We start from the raw sequence: 21,033 nt of genomic DNA on the forward strand, positions 1-21,033 counted from the left end.
TGTGTTTCAGGCAGTGATAGAGAACAGGCTAAGACTGAAAGACAGCAGAGAAGAGAACAAGAATAAAGTAAGACTGTGGCTCAACTGGTAGAGAACTAGGTCTTGAGCAAAAAGCTCAAAAGCCCTGAGTACAAGTCCCTAACTGGTACCAAAAACAAGGCAGAGGGGAGGGCATTTTGCTGGGCACCACCAAAAAAAAAAAAAAAAGAAAAAAGCATTTTGCTGAGCACTAGTGGATTGCGCCTGTAATGCTAGCTACTCAGGAGGCTGAGATCTGAGGATCCAGGTTCCAAGCCAGCCTGGGTAGGAAAGTCTGTGAGACTCATTGCCAATTAGTCACAGAAAAAGCTAGAAGTGAAGCTGTGGCTCAAGAAGAAGAGTGCTAGCCTTGAGCAAGAAGGAGCTCAGGGACAAGCCCAGAGTTCAAGCTCTAACACCAGCAAAAAAAAACAACAACAACTATAGAGCTTGGAGAAGAAAGGCCATCAGACACCAGGAAGGCATTGCAGGATGAAGAGAAGTTCTTAGCATTGCTTTCTAGTTGGAGGGTGAACACCTTGCTCAACTACACAGGGCAAGGATGCCACTGAAAGACTTTCTACAGGACAGTCAGGACCGGTTACTATTTAGAATAGCTGCTCTGTAAGCAGCACTGCAGCTGGATTTGGGGAAGTAGCAACCCCAAACCTACATGGACACCCATGTGCCAAGACTGCAGACACTAACTGTTAGGGTAAATTAGCCTTGGCCAGAAAACCATGCAGACACCCAAGTACAAAGAACAAAGGAAAGGTTTATTGCCAGCAAAGGGACCGGCAAGACCCCTTCCCACAAGGGAGAAGTGAAAATAAGTGCCAGCTATTATCTGGGGTGACCCATATAACCTAGGAGGTCTTGGAGGCGGGGACCCCAGTGTGGACATGCGGCCCAGGGGCTTCATCATGATGGGCTAGGATTTATGGCTGCTGCCCAAGTAGTAGATAAGGGGTCTTGCAGCTGCCTAGGCCTGGAGGCCACTCTAAGGGGGATCTTTTTGCCTTATATGGTGATAATTGCCCCAAAGGAGTGCCATCTCAAGGTAAAGGGGGTGGAGGCTGATTATTTATGGCCCTCACCAAATGAGCCTACTGCTGCCTAGGAAAGGAGCATGCTAAACTATAGGAGGGGAGACTATTGGGCCAACACTAATCATCAGCAACAAAACCATAGTCAAGCATAGACAGGCTGTAGAAGCACAGCAAGGCAAAGATGTTCAGATTTCCCATCTCAACTTCAGGCCTAAACATTCACTCTACTGCACAATTACTATAGACAGATAACCATGTACTGCGCCAAACTAGTATTACAGAATAATTGAGATTCGGCTGGCAGGTTACTGCCTGCCTGTCTTCCCTTTTCCTTCCCATTCTAAACCCCAGCCCCGTGTCCTACAGCTTCATTCATTTTCCCTGCTGTTTTCTTTGCATGCTCTGAGTCTACAACTGGGTTCTTTGTAAACTGATAGTCACTGTGTCTCTTACAAGACTATTCCATTAACAGCAAGAACCCTTGTCTTCTGCGTTATCATCACCTGTCACAGGGTTTGGCCCATAAGAAGCACACAAACCCTGTGCTGTGAATGAATTCGTTTTTAACGAACGAAGTACTGAATGATCCATGTGATTACCCTTCCATCTCCAGTAGTCACTTAGTCTCCACCAGCATAAATTCAGAACTGAACAAGGAATCTTTTCCTACCCAGATTACTGCTAGAGTATAGCTCTATAAATGTTTGGGAACCAATTTTCATTCCTCCAAGCAACAGTTAAATATCAAAGCAAGAAACAAATGTTGGTTTTAAAAGCTAACTTTGATCCTAAATATGTTCCAAAGAATAGAACAAAAAATGATCTACTATCTTCCTAAACTATGGTATATTCTAGCCATCTAGTTTTCAAGTCAGTTACCTAGGGTTCTGACAAAAACATCTAAAATACAGTCCAGCCAACTAACATTATGCTTATAAACTTACACTTTTTCAAAAAAATTTAAAAAACAATCATAATACTGCTAACTTTAAAAAATATATTTAACATGGGACAGGCAATTTTTTAAAAAGATAAACAGGATGATAATAATCTAGAATTACGATCAAATATCTCAAAAATGTTTAGGAGGTTTCTGTTATTTGCATACAGCACAGGCTTTTCTTAGTATAAATAGTCTTTATTTATCCTGAATATCAAATAAATTCAGCTTACTACCAGATCTTCTTGTTTATGTATGTGGTATCAGAACATGCTACTACTGTTTTTAAATAACTTTTAAAAAGACAAGGTGGTTGTGGTGGAATGCTAATTCAAGTTACTGATAAAACGTGGGCCATTTTCAAACATTTCTGGGAACATTAGCAGCCATCTATGTCATATATCTGAAATACGGGCTAGTCAACCCATCTCATGTGTTATCTTAAATGCTACTTCATTCCTAAACAAAACTCAACCATTTAAGTAGGTCAACATAAAAGTATAACAAAAAGTACTATTCTGTGAGAAAGAGGAGTCCTATTTCCTGAAAAACCACACCCCTCAAATCTTTACGCCTTCCATTTCTGAACCCCAAGCCTAAAGGCAACACTGATGTTCTCATAGTGAGAAGCCCATGACTACAAGCAGCCCAATGAGCATAGAAAATTCTAATTAGTAGGTGTGTGAGGCTGAGCAGTTACCATTAGGACCGAAAGAAATTAACATCCTTGAAAATATACAGAAGCATGGCTAAATATAGTGCTGAAAATTAAACCAGGTTTGCCAATAACAAAATAATCCAAATTTGGTAAAGAGAACAACTTCATTCATGCATACATACATACACACACACACACACACGGAAATCCAGAAGAAAATAAAAGTGGGATGTCTGTGACTAGTCTCTAATTTCAGATCTCCTCACTACTCAGCTCTGATTCTGTGATGTATGTCCCCTCATGTGAAGGATCTCATTTTGGCTTCATTTTGATAGCAACAGATCTTCTGAAGACGCATGTGTAAACCAATGGACCATCAAGATATTGAAAAAGAAATCAGACAAAAATTGAACACAAGATAGCCAGGCAACAGGGGAAGTGATTCAGACTACGCAGTCACAGTGAAACATGTCACTGTAAACAGTAACTTGACCCTGAAAGTGGAGGAGGCCAGAAGGACAGGCAGTGAGCACTTAGCCCAGTTCAATTACCATGCTATTAACTTAGCCATCATCACTGAGAACTAAAAATAAGACACAAGAAGAACTTTATAGCATCCCAACTATGAACAACATAAAAAGAACAAATTTCAAAGCATTTATCAGAATATGTACCAGGAAACAAGAAAAAGTAATTACTATATCTCTAGTGTCAAAAACACAAAATGAGGGAAATGAGATGCTAATAACACCTTGCATTTAATATAGTACTTATCTTGAAGCAGCTGAAATACACATTTTTGCAATTTTTTGAAAGTCTAACTATAGTAGTTTTAACAACATCTATATGATCTAGGCAGAATATTAATATAGATAGTTCTGCTTAGCTATGGAGGAAAGTAGACAAATTCAATCATTCTCTAGTCAGACATTCCTAACTTAGTTCAGTCAGTCCAGAATTTCAATAATACTATGGAGTCCAGCCATCAAGGACCTTTCAAAGTAATAAAGTAAGTACAAAAGTGAGCTCTCTGATCTTCACCTTCAAGAACTAAATCTGGAGAACATACAAGTGTAGCAAAAATGGCTTTAGTTATAGAAGGTCATCCTCCAAGTACTTCTAATAATCCAATGAATCTACTTTTTAAAAAGTAAATTGAGAAACAGTTTTATTATTAAAGTCACGTGACATACAGAAAGTGAAAATTCTGCCCCCTGCCCTCCCCCAACCACCAAAAAGAACCATCATTTTATCTTTCAAAGGACAAAAGGGATTCAGCCTAAAATGCAAGCTCAAGTGTGCTGAAGTCAGTGGTGGCCTTAAATCAATAGATTTAACAACAAAGGAAGAGTCAACCAGTGCTTGCAGATTTCTGACATTTGATTTTTTTTTTTTTACTTTGACTTAAAAGAGAAATTAATTTGTCTCACTGATGGATGGCTAGGAAAAAGATAACCTTTAAATGTTTTATTTGTGCATTTTAAAAACTATTGTTATGAGGCAACTTTAAAAGCTGGAATATTATTACAGCATTAAGGAGTATTTTTCTAAATATACTCAATAAATCTGACTCCTCTCAGATGCAACTCTGGGTGAAATAATTTTTTCCTCCCTTAAGTACTATTTATATAAGGCATAGCCAAAGCAGTACAGAATAATTAAACCAGAATTTGTTAGAGGAATTTCTCAACAGATAAGAACTTTGCAAATATGTCCCTATTTAAACAACTAGAAAAAGTCCCCCATCCCCTAAACACTGAGTATCCTGAGAAAATTTGAACCTCTTTCTTCAAAGTAAATTCAACTTGGAAACTGTTTCCTTAAAATTGTATCCAGCCCTTGGTGTCTGAATAGTGCCAAGAGGGTAAGTCTATTACCACAACCAGAAGAAATTGGACTTGCTTCAAGATTGGGGACTGTTGGGACAGATGAAAGATTAGCCAATGGGTAACAGTTACTGAAAATGGGTAAGTTATGTTGATGTGGTTTATTATTTCTTGTCTTTTGGAATTTTTAGATGTTGGAATTTTTCATAATAAAAGGCTAAGCAGAGAGAAAGCAAATTCTATTTTAGCATATTTATACATCTCAACTTCCTAATTTTCTAAACAAACCTTATTTAACTGAGAATTTAAAAGGAATACAAAACAATAATTTAATTAAACTCTTTAAAATTAAAAAATACCCAGGAGGGAAAGGTTGAATTAGGAAATTACTTGTCTCTCTTTTCTCCCTTTTTTTTTCTTTTCTCCCTTATGTCACTGCAATTAATTAAGCATGATTTAAAATAATGACTAATTTTTTGGGGGGTGGGGGGGATAGCCTTGACAACTAACATTCCTTCCTGGGATAATAAAAGGAAACTATACATTTTCCTGGAAAAATATCCTCAAATTCAAGCTTACATAAAACATAGCAAATTCTTAAGGATCTCATACATCTGATTCTAAGAGCTGATTTTAAATGGAATTTAGTTAACTATTAAACCTATTGCCTTAATCTAAATAAATATTCTCTCAAATCACACTGATCCACATTTGGAAAGTTTCACTCTTTTACATCTTGGAAAGATTTAAAACACAAAAAGAACAAATCCTTAACTTTTTTCAACAGAATCGGTACTCTTTGAGAGTGACACCAAGATGAATTTAGTCTGTAGAAATGATCTGAGATACTGGACAGTCAATATTAACACCTGACCTGTAAGCTGACCTTAGTAATGGACACTTCTTAAAGGAGATGCATGTCAGATTAGATAAGTAGTCAGATGGAAACAAAGCTATTATGGAACCACATTAATAGATAGATACATGATAGATAGACAGACAGACAGACAGACAGACAGTAGACAGTAGACAGATAAGAGAGAGATCAGCTCATTACCAATACAGACTTAACCAAAATCCTTTCATACAACAGAAGTAAAATAAAACTAAGAAGGGGGACAAAAGACTAGCTTATAGGCTCATATGGGCCTCAAACAAATGTTAAAACAGGGAAGGCTAGTGTTCATTTCTCCCTCTTTTTTTTCCCTTTCCATTCTTCCTCTTTGATCTGGCAGCTTTACTTAGAAGCAACAGCAAATATACACATTATCTAAGTCGTCAACCTGCACCACATTCCTAATCTATTTGTTAAAGTGAATAGTCCTAAAATTAACAAGAGCTACAAAAATTAAGATAGAGAAATTCAACCAACTACAAATTAAAAGTTCCCTGTGTCTATAGGTATTTCAAATACTTTGAAGTTACAGGAAGAACAAGTGTTAGTCACAAGCTTAATAGTTAAGCTAATTATGTCATCTTCGCCCGAATCATATCATTTTATAAAATTTAGCATATTTAGGGAGACTGGGAAACAGTGAGGGAACAGAAGACACTGGACGAAAGGAAATGTACTTATTACCTGACTCATGTAATTGTAATCCCTCTGTACATCACCTGTGTAATAACAATAAAGTAAATTAATAAAAATTAACATATGTAAAAGGAATTCAACTTATGCCTTACACGAGATAACCAGTTTTCAGATCTAGACTGAGAACAACAAACAGTTCCCACATTCACCTCAGCAGGGTGGATTTCCAGTTCAGTGAAGAGCCAGATGACTCAAGCTCAGCTGTGTGGTTCCAAGGCATGAAGAAAAGATGATTAATGATGCAAGAGAACAAGGCATAGTGAACTTGGACAATGGCCTTCTTACACAAAAGATCACTTGCTAGCTAAAAAATGCTGCGGACGTCCATAACCAGGGCCCTCCAAACAGGTTCAAGCAGGGACAGTTTCTGAATGACTCACATTAAGATGTTCTGGTTGCGTCAGTCACAAAAAAACGGTAGCACTAAAAAATCACTGTGTATCTAGTTCTTGACTTTTATATCATTTAAATGATTTTTACATTATTTAAAAGATGTGAGGGCTGGGAATATGGCCTAGTGGTAAAGGGCTCGTCTTGTATACATGAAGCCCTAGGTTTGATTCCTCAGCACCACATATATAGAAAAAGCCAGAAGTGGTGCAGTGGCTAAAGTTGTAGAGTGCTATCCTTGAGCAAAACAAAGTCAGGGACAGTGCTCAGGCCCTAAGCTCAAGCCCTGGGACTGGCCAAAAAGAACCCCAAAAGATGTGAAAGACAAAGGTAAAAGAAATTTCCCAGGAAAAAGATGGGTTCAAGGCAGATTCAATAGGAATTGAATGTTCTGAAAATCACATAGGATAGAAGCCTTATTCTTCTCGCTAGCTTCTACCTTTCACCCTTCTGAATGTTCCATTATTACCATGGTGAGAGAATAAATAGGACGATTTTCAAGTAAGTAAATGGTTCATATGAAGATGAAACCAAAAGAACAAGGGAAAGATAAAATTAATTTTATAAATATGTCGCCTACAACTCTTACAGTTCGTGATTTGCAACAAAACTGAGTACAATGTAACCATAAACATGGACAATGTCCAAAAATATGGAGAAAAAAAGTAAAGGAAATATACGAAGATATATAACAAAACATCAGTGGTTGTCATGAGAAACCAGATAAAACATGACCTTTACCAACCTACATTTGATACACATTTCCCAAATATAATGAATAGATAGGTCTTTTCTTTAAACATTTTATGGTAGGGCCAACATGATCCCCAGAAAAACACTTTTCACTTTATGTATGAGAAGTGCTATTATAGGAACTGCTATATGAAGTGTTCTATGCTACACTACAAAACATACCAATCGTTGTCCACTACTAATGAGTAAGTTCTCATTCTGGTGTTACTAGAGAGAACAGGCTGAAACTCCACATCTTGCCCAGCTTCTCACCTTGAATAGCATCAGAAAAACCAAGGAAGCCTTTGAAAATGTCACTACATCAAAATATATACCACAACAGCAATAGTATCAAAACTATTTGCTGCCCTTCCTTCCTCAGACGTACCTATCCAATCCGGCAAGGAGTTGCATTCTTGCCCATAGGACATGTGACTGGGGGCCTAAGATTAAACAACATGACTTCCTTTTAGGCAAGGAAGTGTTGGTAGGAAGGCCAAACACTGAGAACCACCTGGGTTGGCTCTTTCCACTGTCATCATAGGACTCTGAATAGCACCCAACACAAGGCACTAACATGACAAATAAGCTTTTGTTGCAAACTATGTAGATTTAGGGATTATTACCTCTGCATAGCTTAACAAAAGTTAATTAATTCATAAGCTCCCATCTACACTTTAAAGTTATAAACAATAAATGCTGATATTTTAGTCCCCCAACATTCAATCACAACTTTGCTCCCCCCAAAATGTACGCAGAGCTCTCTGCTGAACTTCAGGCTTCTGGAGCTATCCTTTCAGTCAACTTTTAGACATGAGTAAGATTCCTTTTTCTTAAACGAAACCTGAAAACATGACACAGAAATATTCCACAGGATACAAGAGAATAAGAAATTCTCAAGAGAAGTGAAATCTACCATTTCCCTTTGAACTAAATCAGCTCATGATTACAAAAAAATTAGAAAACATGCTTTAAAAACAATAAAATATAAAATAACACGGCATCTTTTAAAATAAGACAGGTTATTATCAACAGGAAGCAGACCAAGCTAACTAGAAATACATCCAAACCTTAAAAGGAGACATTAAAAATGAAAAGATAAGGGGGCTAGGAATATGGCCTAGTGGTAGAGTGCTCGCCTCGTATACATGAAGCCCTGGGTTCGATTCCCCAGCACCACATATATAGAAAACGGCCAGAAGTGGCGTTGTGGCTCAAGTGGTAGAGTGCTAGCCTTGAGCAAAAGGAAGCCAGGGACAGTGCTCAGGCCTGAGTTCAAGGCCCAGGACTGGCAAAAAAAAAAAAAAAAAAAAAAAAGATAAACTTCACAGGTCTTCCCAAATGTATGTGTAGGGAGGGAGTATGAGGAGGTAAGGGCCCTACCATTGCTTAGGCTGGACTCAAGTGATCTTCCTGCCTTTAGCCTCCTGAATAGCTGGAGCAAAACAGGCAACATGCTGTTGTCTGGCTTTTTTTGTGGTATTTGCTAGATGCTTGCTTCTGGCCATTTTCTATATATGTGGTGCTGAGGAATCGAACCCAGGGCTTCATGTATACAAGGCAAGAACTTCTGCCACTAGGCCATATTCCCAGCCCCAACCTGTGAAGTTTAATAAATCAACTTTTCCAAGCTAAAGCTATACACATATAGACATACAATGAAAGCAGCATTGTAAAACTTTATATTTCCAAGAATATAATGTGAGAATATATGAAATGGACACAAAAGGCAATCTTTTTGTATTTACTGGCTAAAAATGTCTAAAGCAATAATTTAAACACAACTGAGATGAGTTTTTAATGAACCCCCTAGCCCAAATTAAACTTGATTTAGGACATTACAAAATCAATATTTAGAGTATAGGGACCTAGTCCTGGTACACATCAGAGGATGAAGTAGTAAAGAGTTAAAAAGTAGTAAAAAGTTCAAGCATGGAAGTCACACTATAGCCAAAGAGCACTGGCTCATGCCAGTAATCCTAGTTACTTAGAAGACAGACAGCAGAAAGATTCTTGTTCAAGGCCAGCCAGGGGAAAAAAGTTCACAAGACCCACCTCAACCAATAGAAGCTGGCCAAAGATGGCCTAGGCAAAAACATGAGACCCTATTCAAAAACTGAGGGCTGGGAATATGGCCTAGTGGTAAAGTGCTCGCCTCATATACATGAAGCCCTGGGTTCAATTCCTCAGCACCACATACATAGAAAAATGCCGGAAGTGGTGCTGTAGCTCAAGTGGTAGAGTGCTAGCTTTGAGCAAAAAGAAGCCAGGGACAGTGCTCAGGCCCTGAGTCCACACCCCAGGACTGGCAACAAAAACAAAACAAAACAAAAACTAATGAAGGCACATTGGAAAGGGAAGCACCTGCCAGGCAAATGTGAAGCTCTGATTTCAAATCTCAATACTAGAAAAAAGTCATAAACTGGAGTGCTTACAATTTAAGAGGAACACAAATACTATGCATATGCATATGGACACAGAAGACTCAGGAACATACATTTATATACACGGAAAACAAGCTTGAAGCCTAAATGTTTACATTAAAAAGCTATATAACCCCTTTGGCTTGGGATTCGGGAAGTACTCTGTAAAAAGTAAATACAAGGTGATTTAATTTCACAAGCTTCCTAATTATTACTGTCTGCAATATAGCAGAAAAATATATGCTCAGCCAGAAATGTTTGAAGTCATTATGCCATATCCATGAATACTAACAGAAAATAAATATGAAAAAATGAATGAGTGACAGCAAAGACTGGCATGCAATTCAGATTAAAATGAGAATAGTTACACAAGTAAACACATAGGGGGCTGGGAATACGGCCTAGTGACAAGACTGCTTGTGTCGTATACATGAGGCCCTGGGTTCGATTCCTCAGCACCACATATACAGAAAATGGCCAGAAGTGGCGCTGTGGCTCAAGTGGCAGAGTGCTAGCCTTGAGCAAAAAAGAAGCCAGGGACAGTGCTCAGGCCCTGAGTTCACGGCCTAAGACTGGCCAAAAAAACAAAACAAAACAAACAAGTAAACACATAGATAGGATCATTTCATAAGCAGAGAACTAATGTAAAGAAAATAAGGTAACAAGGTCAGTCATTTTCTTGGTGAGCCTGGGGAGTTTTCCTGAGAAAATCTCTGAGGTAGTTGTAAGGATGTTCTACAGGAGATTCAGTCAGTACAAAGACACAAAGAAAGGGGCTGGGGATATGGCCTAGTGGCAAGAGTGCTTGCCTCGTATATATGAGGCCCTGGGTTCGATTCCCCAGCACCACATATACGGAAAATGGCCAGAAGTGGCGCTGTGGCTCAAGTGGCAGAGTGCTAGCCTTGAGCAAAAAGAAGCCAGGGACAGTGCTCAGGCCCTGAGTCCAAGCCCCAGGACTGGCCAAAAAAAAAAAAAAAAAAAAAAGACGCAAAGAAAAAAGAATCTGTTCAAGGAATAAACAGGCCAGTTTGGCTAGTACAAAGTACACAAGGAGAATGTAGAAGAAAAGGAAATTAACGAAGCTACAGAAACTACAAAAATAGATCTTTCTTAGGGAAACCTGGATTTCTAGTTTAATAGAAAGTCTGAAAAGTTTTAAAAGAGGAATCACATGATCTGATTTATTCTGCAGAAACTGCTGTGTGGAACACATTACCCAGAGTCAAGTGGAGAGGAAAAAACCCAGCAAAGAGTCTGTGGAAGATATCTATACCCAAATGAGTGCCCCGTTTCTTTGTTTCTGCTGCTGTTGACCTGTTTGTGGTGCTGGGAAATGAATCTAGGGCCTTGCACATACTAGGCAACTGCACTAAAAGTTGCTACATCTCTAGCCCTGGGTGAAATATCTTAAAAGGAGAAACGATCCAAAGTGGTCAGATGAGTCTATCTGATTGTACAATGAAGCAGATATAAGGTGGACGTCAGAAAGAAACCATGAAGTTTCGGGCCCAATCAAGTAAGTGATTAGATGATGTCCCATTAACTAACATGAGAGAGGTCTGGGGGTATAGAGTACAATGGGAATTGCATCAAGAATTCTGTCTGGGACAAGTCAATTTAGAACAACTCATTAAATGTCTAAGATCTGCCTAACTGATTAAGTCTACAATTCTTGCGAGAAGCTGACACTGGAAGTAAAATCCGCATGTTCACTCAGTTCTCCTTCCTCCTTCCCTTCATTCCCTTGGCAAACTCCTTAACAATTCTCAGGAACCCTAGTACTTCTCAGAACAGCATGAAACTTGAATGGCTTATGTCTAGCTTGCTAAGTCTGCCTACTATTTGCACAGTGTGATCAAAATAACTAAATACTGAAAAAATGTAAATCTCATTTGCTCATAGTAGAAGGAAGTGACTTGCTTGCACCAAAGTTGGTTACAGATGGTTTAATGATTTGGGGGGGGGGGGAGGAGTGAGAGCATAAAGACAATAAAAACAATCTCAATGACAGCTGCTGATCAATAGGGAATGGGAGTGATCTGGAAGAAACAGGCTCTATGGGTAGCAGAGGGAAGGGGCTGGGATAACAAGAGGGGTAAAGGAGGATAAACATGGTGGAATTGGTTCATTTGTAAGGATGTAAATAGAACAAGGAAACCTGCCAAAATTGTTAAGAAGGTGGGGGAGGGGGGCAGTAAGGGAGCATGGCAGACAGTGAGATGGACTGTGATACCTTGCACACATGTATCAAATGTCACTCCGAAATCTCCCCTTGTACAACTAATACAGACTAGAAAAATAAATAAATGTTCCTCAAGGCCAAAACAAAACAAAACACGAAAGTGTGCGAGAGAAGAAAATACAGGTTAGCATTTAGGTTAGCGTTCATAACAATCTTAAACAAGAGATTTTCTCTTTTGACACCTGGGGGAAGAAATCCTTAAATAATGGTGGATGGTGTGTAGGGGAATTTAAAGACATGAATTAAAGCAAATTAGGAGATGTTTGTGTGCTTGTTGGTTTCTTGAAACAAGGTTACACAGGCTGATCTCAAACTCCTGGGCTCAAGTGATCTACCCACCTAGGACAATAGGTACATGCTACCATATCCCGATGACAAGTTTTCAAAGCAAATAAAAAGATGGTAATAAGGATCTGATGTGATTGTAAAGAATTAAGAACCATAGTAGCTCTTAAGTTGGAGACTACTATTCCTTCCTGCAAAGTGTGACAGACAAGAGCAGAAATTTAAAAGAAAATAAAGAGCACAGAGAAAAAAAAATGCTTCACCATTATACCGAGTGATATACAAAGATACTGAATGAAAGAACGGGTTCCAAAACTCTTTAGTCAAGGTAACATATATCAATGAATATGTTCCTAGAAAGAGGTGTCTAAAAACAAATTTCTGTGTGTGTCTAGAAAGATTATGCTTTCATGACCTTTCTTCTTTCACTGTAATAAACATATATTGCTTTGAAAATAAAATATTCATCTTGATATAAAACAGAAGTCTTAAACATAAAGACATTAAATGGAAATTAGGCAAAAATAACTGAAGTAATCAATGATACAATATGTTTAGGGGAAATTTTTCCTCTCTTCTAGAATAGAAAGTTTCTGTATTTACAACTTCCTAGGTATTACTCTCAATCCTGAAAAAATAAATAAGCTCCTCTCAAAATGGAATTATTTCTAAGTACGCAGTATTATTAAGAGTTTACATCTGTGCTTTTCCTGTTGTTCTACTGTCTCCAGAGAGCAGGAGAAGATGCTCTCCCAAAACACACACCCCTCACCCTGTCCGCACCCTCCCCCCCCACTTCATTTTATTGCCTTGAGTTATCTTCCACACTTTAGCCTAGGCATTCTCAGTCTGGTGTCTAGACCAACAACCCCAGCATTAATAGAGAACTGGTTAGAAATACAAATTCTTGAACTCTATCCCAGCTCTAGTGAATGCATACTGATGTTTGAAAGCCTGTTTCGTTTATATGCTTTCCAAATCCAGAAATCCTCCTAAATACTGCCAAACATATTTCAAATTATTTTTCTCAAAATTCCCATAGTAACACTTAAGTCATTGAGAAAGGACTGAACTATTACATCTCTAACAGCTGAAAAACTTGGGGGTGGGGGAAATCCACAACGAAAGAAAACCATACCTGCAGAGATGTCTTAAAAAGTACCAGTAAGTCCTGGAGACATCACTCCAAGCTTTCAAGTCCCCTTGATGTTCAAGCACACTGGCTTGTTCAAGGAAGACTCCTACTGCAAATTCATTTAATTACATGGTCAAAGGTAGGGCTACACAACCAAACATTCCAGCAGATCCATGAGGAACAACAACGTATGTTTAATGTAAGCAAATAGGCGATCCCATTTTGTTGAGTTGTTGCTAGTTATATTTTAATCTTTAAGTACTTGTACTTAGGTATATTTTTTTCTTTAATCCTGAGCTTTGAAAATGCTGTGCCATTGATCTATACTCTTTTGTTTTTTTGTTTGTTTTTGCAGGGGGGAGGGCATTAAACTCAGGACCTGGCACTGAACCTGAGCTTCTTTTGCTCAAAGCTAGTACTCTACCACTTAAGCCAGAGCTCTACCTCTGGCTTTTGGGGGTCATTTTATTGGAGATAAAGAATCTCATGGACATTCCTGCCCCAGCTGGCTTCAGATCCTGATAGTCAGATCTCAGCCTCCGGAGAAGCTAGGATTACAGCCATGACCTTTTTTTTTTCCCAGTCCCCTGGCTTGAAGGCCAGAGTTCAAGTGCCTTGGCACTGGTCCCTGAACTATTGTGCTCAGGGCTAGAGATCTACCATTTGAATCACAGCTCCATTTCTGGCCTTTTGTGGTTAATTGGATTGTCTCTTGGACTTTCCTTCCAGGGCTGGCTTCAAACTTCAATCCTCATATTTTAGCCTCCTGAGTGGCAAAGATTATAGGCATGAGCCACCTACACCTGGGTACAATGTTACTTTTTTATAAGTAAAAGAGGACACTTATAAACCTTCTGGATCCTGTCCTTTCATCTCCTCCAAGCTTAAAACAAATGGCAAAGTATTCACATAATGAAAAGAACAAATGAGAAGTTAAAAAGAGGTCTATTATCAACTTGGAAGAAAACTAGAATAATACCTTCATTTTGCCTTAAAATATAAATTCCAAGCTAGATCACAGGTGATGATAAAACAATAAGTTGTTTCTCATGCAGTGCTTATTATTGAGCATGGCATTGTGCTAAGGGCTGTAACATTCTAACTATCCTATGAGGCAAGAACTGTGATTAATCCCATTTGATCGATGGAGAAATCAAGACGCAGGAAAGTTATGCAGGTTACACAATTAGAAGCTGCCCGAGGGCGAGGACTGGGGCCCCAGCCCCGCACGGCCGCCGCTGCCGCAATGGCGCAGCAGCAGATGACCAGCTCGCAGAAGGCCCTAATGCTAGAGCTGAAATCCCTGCAGGATTCACCCTGGTGGATGAGTCCGACCTCTACAGCTGGGAGGCAGCCATCTTCGGACCCCCCAACACCCTCTACGAAGGCGGCTACTTTAAGGCACATATTAAATTTCCTATTGACTACCCCTATTCACCACCTACCTTCAGATTCTTGACCAAAACGTGGCACCCCAACATTTATGAGAATGGAGATGGATGCATTTCGATTCTGCATCCACCTGTAGATGACCCACAGAGTGGAGAACTCCCCTCAGAAAGGTGGAATCCTACTCAGAATACTATCCTGTTAAGTGTAATCTCACTGCTTAACGAGCCCAATACCTTCTCCCCAGCCAATGTGGATGCTTCGGTTATGTTCAGGAAATGGAGGGACAGCAAAGGAAGGACAAAGAATATGCTGAAATCATTAGGAAATAGGTTTCAGCCACTAAGGCCGAAGCAGAAAAAGATGGAGTGAAGGTCCCCACAACTCTGGCAGAATACTGCATCAAAACTAAAGTGCCTTCCAATGACAACAGCTCAGATTTGCTTTATGACGACTTGTATGATGATGACATTGATGATGAAGATGAGGAGGAGAAAGATGCCGACTGTTAAGACGATGACGAGTCTGGGCATGAGGAGTCGTGACCGGCTCCTTCAATGGCCCTGTACTGCCCTGCCGTCTCAGGCCAAAAGGAGGGGAGCCAAGTGGGGACCTAGCAGTGGCCCCTCAACAAAAACTCACTCACAGGGGGTGGGGAAAACAAACAGCTCCTGCTGACTCCCCTATGGATCTCAGTTTGCTCCTTTTTATGGACCTTTAATGGAGAGAAAGTAACCCTCCACAGAATGTCTCAACTCTTGCATTCAATATCCTTCCATCACTGTATTGATTTTTCCCCCCCTAAAAAAACCACCATCATCCAAACTCCCACCTCACCTCATGTCTACAGAATGTTCACAGCAAAACACATTCATTTTTTGATTTTAGATTCCTGAAGAATTAAAGACATTTAATGTGTTTAAAGCTGGGAACCTCTTGGGAGTTCATAAGTGCTGCAAAAGAAAATGGAAAAAACAAAAACACAAAACAAAAACTCAAAAATCTTTTTTTGGCCAAGGTTTAGCTGCTCATCTACATTAGTGTGCGTGCATATTTGTTCAGACCCATCATAGTAAATTTCGTTTCTTTCCCTTCCTTAGGCTGGGTATGGTGGGCATCAGGGACTTTACTTCATGCTAAGCTTGATGAAATGTGCTTCTTCTGCTGCCATGGAATCATCCTAACATGGTGGCCTCAGTTACTCTGAGGAGAGAAATCAGATTTTGTTTTTTTGAAATCAATTGGGATCTAAAGCCTGAAATAAATATTCATACTTTACATAGAAAAAAAAAAAAGAAGCTGCAGAGTTCAGCTCCAGAATCCCACTGACTGTATTATCTCCCAATCAGGAAATAATTCACTCTGCCTAGTTGCCTAAATGACTGTGTTCAAACATCCTAGGGGCAATTCCTCAGCTGCCACCCCAAGGTGCTCGGTTAGGAAGCTAAGGCAGTGTTGGGGTGAGGCCCACGCTACTGCTACCTCCAGCCACTAGCATGGCGCCCGGCAGTTCTGGCCATGGCTTCCATCTCCGAGCTCACCTGCATCTTACTCAGCCCTCATCCTGCACGGGACGAGGTCACTGCAATGGAGGATAAGATCAACACCCTCATCAAAGCAGCGGAGATGAACGTGGAGCCTTTCTGGTCTGGTCTGTTGGTAAAGGCCCTGGCCAATGTCAACCTCGGAAGCCTCATCTGCAATGTAGGGGCTGGGAGGGGTCCCCACTCCAGCCGTCCATGCTGCTCCAGCTGAGGAGGAGAAAGTGGAGGCAAAGGAGGAAGAAGCGGAGGAGTCCAACAATAACATGGGCTTTGGTCTTTTTGACTAAACCTCTCTGCAACTTACACAATAAAAGCTGGACTCTGCTGCTGTTCTGGTCAAAAAAAAAAAGCAAAAACCCTACGAGCAATGTTGTTGATGTCACTAGCATCCACTAGTTGCACAAGGGGCTCCATTTTAACACATCTGTCTACGCATGATGTATCCCAGCAGATTCCCTCCCATCACTGTCACATGCCGTTCCTCAACCCCCACTGCCTAGCACAATTCTTTCAGGTAACTTGGTTTAAAACATCCTTCTCTATGTAGGTAAGAAATGGCACCAACAAAAGATGGGTGAATGTTTTTTTGTCATCCTGATTTTGAGCTTTTCTGCCATTTCTGCATCTGACAAGACTGTTTAGGATAGTCTGACTTGACAATGTATTCCGAAGAGTATCAGGATTACATCCTGACTGCAATCTTGAGATTACAGTTGCCAGCAAAGCCAGAGCCCAAGAGCCTATCTAACTAAAACTCATAATTTACAGTACAATTTCATATCTGTTAATGACTCTAAGAGAATGTACTCCTAAGATAATGGCATTTAAATGGTAATAAATCTATAGCCAAAGGAAGAGGGTCAAGAAACATCCCAGGATGAAGAGCATAGGGAGGCAGCTCAGAGAAAAGACATTTACCTGGGGCTGGGAATATGGCCTAGTGGCAAGAGCTCTCTCTTGCTTCCTACACATGAAGCTCTCCGTTCGATTCCCCAGCACCACATATATGGAAAATGGCCAGGAGGGGCGCTGTGGCTCAGGTGGAAGAGTGCTAGCCTTGAGCGGGAAGAAGCCAGGGACGGTGCTCAGGCCCTGAGTCCAAGGCCCAGGACTGGCCAAAAAAAAAGAAAAAAGAAAAGGCATTTACCCAACGTTGGGCATGGCACTGGGTTCAATGCCCAGCACTGCTCCCCTACCCGACTCCTAAAGATTATTACATCTGAGTGACCTCAAAAGGTACTCTGAGGTACAGGTGTCACGAGGGGAAACTGTGAGACACAGATGATAGCACAGAAAAGGAAACTAGACAGGTGAACAGGAGCACGACTACAGCGTATGCAAAGGCGATTTTATATTACAAGGCGTGTCTTGGGTTCCAGAACCTTCCAACACTCTTTCAGGAGGTTTGCAAAGCCCAAGTCATTGTCACAATAGGATTTACACATTTGCCCTTTTCCCTGTTTATATGTACACTAATACAAAAATAATGATGATTAGAAACACAACCACCTCAGCAATGGAATAAAACTATAATTGTAGTTACTGTCTTTTTTTTGGGGGGGGGGGGAGGTCAGTCATAAGGCTTGAACTCAAGGGCTTGGGCACTGGTCCCTGAGTTCTTCTGCTCAAGACTAGCGCTCTACCACTTTGATCCACAGTGTCACTTCCATTATTCTGGTGGCTAATTGGAGATAAGAGTCTCAGATTTTCCTGCCCTGGCTGGCTTTGAACTTTGTTCCCCAGATCTCCAACTCCTGAATAGCTAGGACTACAAGTGTAAGCCACCAGTGCCCAGCTGTTATCATTTTCTTTCTTTCTTCCTCCTCTTCCTCCTCCTCCTTATCCTCCTTGTCCTCATCCTTGTCCTCCTCTTCCTCCTCCTTCTTTTTTTTTTTTTTTTTGCCAGTCCTGGGCCTTGAACTCAAGGCTTGGGTGCTGTTCCTGAACTCCTTTGGTCAAGGCTGGCACTCTACCACTTGAGCCACAGTGCCACTAACGGCTTTTTCTGTTTATGTGGAACTGAGGAATCAAACCCAGGGCTTCATGCATGCTAGGCAAGCATTCCACCACTAAGCCACATTCCCAGCCTCCACCCCCACCCTCCATTTTTGCTTCAGCATTTTTTTAATAGGATCTTCATCTGCCCTGGGCTGCAATCCTATTTATGCACTCTACATACCTAGGATTGCAGGAATATGCCACCCCACCCAGTTTGTACTGGTTGAGATAAAAGTCTTGCTAATTTTTTGCCCAGGCTGGCCTGGAACTGTGATCTTCTCAAATCTTCTCAATTTCCACTTCTCTGGTGTGTGTGTGTGTGTGTGTGTGTGTGTGTGTGTGTGTGTGTGTGTGTGTGAGAGAGAGAGAGAGAGAGAGAGAGAGAGAGAGTGTTTCGAGCTTTGACGCAGGCTCTAGTTCTCACTTGGCTTTTTTACTCACAGACCTTACGCTCCCACTAAAGTCTTTTTATAATTCAATGAGGTAAGAGTCTCTCCAATTTGTCTGCCCCGGCTGGCTCTAAACCTTGATCTTCAGATTTGTTAAAATCCATTTTCATATCAGAATGTCTTTGATGAGTCACAGAAAATTAATACTCCATTAAATCTTGGCCTTAAATACATATGTTTAATACTCATGGCTAGGTAATATAAAGCATTTACATGGTACATGGAATTATAAAGATATCCTAAGGAAGGACAATTGTGCAATCCTTTGAGTTGCAAGCAGAACTATCCACCTTTTTTACTGACCACAATTTTTATTTTGTCAGTTATGATGACAGCAGAAAAACCATGATTGCATTTGAACTTGGGTTTTTGGTCATTTCTCTAAAATGAAGCAAGGGGCTGGGTATGTGACTTAGCGGTAGAGTGCTTGCCTAGCATGCATGAAGCCCTGGGTTTGATTCCTCTATACCATATAAACAGAAAAAGCCAGAAGGAGCACTGTGGACTCAAATGGTAGAGTGCTAGCCTTGAGCCAAAGAAGCTCAGGGACAGTGCCCAGGTCCTGGCAAAGTGCCCAGGACTGGCAAAACAAACAAACAAATAAATAAAATGAAGCAAGTGTGTTGCTTAAAGAAAAAAATAGTACTTGCTGCTAATGATAAAATGAGCTCTTGGGCAAAAATTATTATAATAAATGTCTGCTATTGTGAGCTGGATTGCTTTTTAACACTTAAAGCCTCTTTCAGTAAGATGGTTGATGGTATTATTTAACAAAATGTGTCAATACTTGGAAGATTACAGAACTCAATAAACTATTATTTTCAAATGACTAATGCAATAGGGCCACACAGGGGTAAAATGACCTCTCAAAGTCTAAGACAGACAGATTTTGTCGTAACAGAGTAGGAAACCTTCAATGAGATAATTTCTGATACCATACTTCAAGTAACCTTTAAGAAATTAGCCACAGTCAAGTTTTAGTATGCAATATTGAATAGCAGCAACTTTCTGACAAATACCATTAAAAGACTCCTGCTTTTTCCAACTACATATCTGTGTAAGGTCAGATTTTCTTCAATTACTTCAAGCAAAATAACATTTTGCAACAAAATGACTTTAAAAGCAGATATGAGAATCCAGTTACCCTCTATCAAGCTAGACTTGAAAGAAACTGCAAGAACGACACTGTTATCACTAAACTGTTTTACAAAGTTTTCATTAAAGTACTGTTTATGTTAACAGGTAATAGGTTTACAATAGCTATTTAAAATAAATTAGTTAATGAATATTTTTGCTAATCTGTCAGTTTCAACGTCTCATATGACAAACCGTGACAAACAAAATGAAGAAAAGCTCCTTGGGGGTCCTCAAATCACATATGAATACAAGAAACCTCACATTAACAAGTTTGAGAAAGAGGTGACACTGTTCAAAAGAAATGCACTCATTACTTGACCTATGTAACTGTATATCACTTTTACAATAAAAATTAAGATTAAAAAGGGGAAAAAATAACAAGCTTGAGACCTGACATCTTAGGAAAAGAAGCCACAAAGAAAGACTATAGTATTTTGAAGCAACACATCAGTAGCAGGTTCCTCTGGCAATATTATATATGTAAAACAAAGTAACCAGGGAAGCCAGGCTATTCTGGAAGCAGCAGTAATTAGGAACAAGGTAAAGAGAAAATGATAAAGGCTAGATTAAGACCTGGGGAGTGGGACTATCAAAGGATAAACTGATGAAGAACTGACAGAATCAAGCAATCAATTTCAGAACCAGAGGCAATCCAGGCTACTGGCATACATGGCTCCACTATAACTGTTTGTCCACCTGTTGGGCCTACTGGTATTAGACTTAGCATGAATCCAGTTGTCTAAGAGCCATTCTCTGACACCAAGTAGGTGTTCTCCAATTTAATCCACTTCCAACACTACTGGGGTTAGCATGACCCACAAGATAACAGCTCAGTCCTAAGACATTCACGTTCTTGTGTTTTTCATAACCTCGAGTTCTTTGAATTTCTGCCAGGCTGACTACCAATTCAGAGGGTCTCACAACGTCCCTTCCTCAAGTTCAGTAGTTCACAAGAATGAGTCATAGATCTCAGGAAAACACTATACAACTGAGCAACAGCAGAATGAAACAGACTCGCAGGACGAAGTACGGCGAAGAGGAGCTTCCATGTTTTCATTTTCTGTATATGCGGGTATTCAAGAGGGAGGACCAAATATGCTCTGTCAAATGTTTTTGTCAAACCTAATCATTCCAGACTTATCATTTACAACTTCAGTAAGTGGGAGAACTAGTAAAACTGCTGACCATGTGACTGAACTCAATCTCTACTACTTCTCTCTCCCC

At 40.0% G+C, this 21,033-nt stretch overlaps 2 protein-coding genes and 2 pseudogenes across 8 annotated transcripts in view; 3 read left to right on the forward strand and 1 right to left on the reverse strand.

Annotated features, from left to right (window-relative positions):
• The window catches only part of Itsn1 (intersectin 1), a 179,685-nt gene that overhangs the window by 147,238 nt on the left and 11,414 nt on the right, over window positions 1-21,033 (reverse strand). The gene's annotated exons all lie outside the window — the stretch shown is intronic.
• On the forward strand, window positions 14,539-15,226 carry LOC125351489 (annotated as a pseudogene).
• Window positions 16,200-17,082, forward strand: LOC125351491 (annotated as a pseudogene).
• Window positions 20,031-21,033, forward strand: part of Cryzl1 (crystallin zeta like 1) — a 46,078-nt gene continuing 45,075 nt past the window's right edge. The window contains exon 1 of the mRNA XM_048346275.1: window positions 20,031-20,035. The gene's annotated coding sequence lies outside the window, so the exon portion shown is untranslated. The remainder of the gene's footprint in view (window positions 20,036-21,033) is intronic.

This window comes from Perognathus longimembris, chromosome 5 (assembly GCF_023159225.1).
Source record: "Perognathus longimembris pacificus isolate PPM17 chromosome 5, ASM2315922v1, whole genome shotgun sequence".
Taxonomy (NCBI): Eukaryota; Metazoa; Chordata; class Mammalia; order Rodentia; family Heteromyidae; genus Perognathus; species Perognathus longimembris.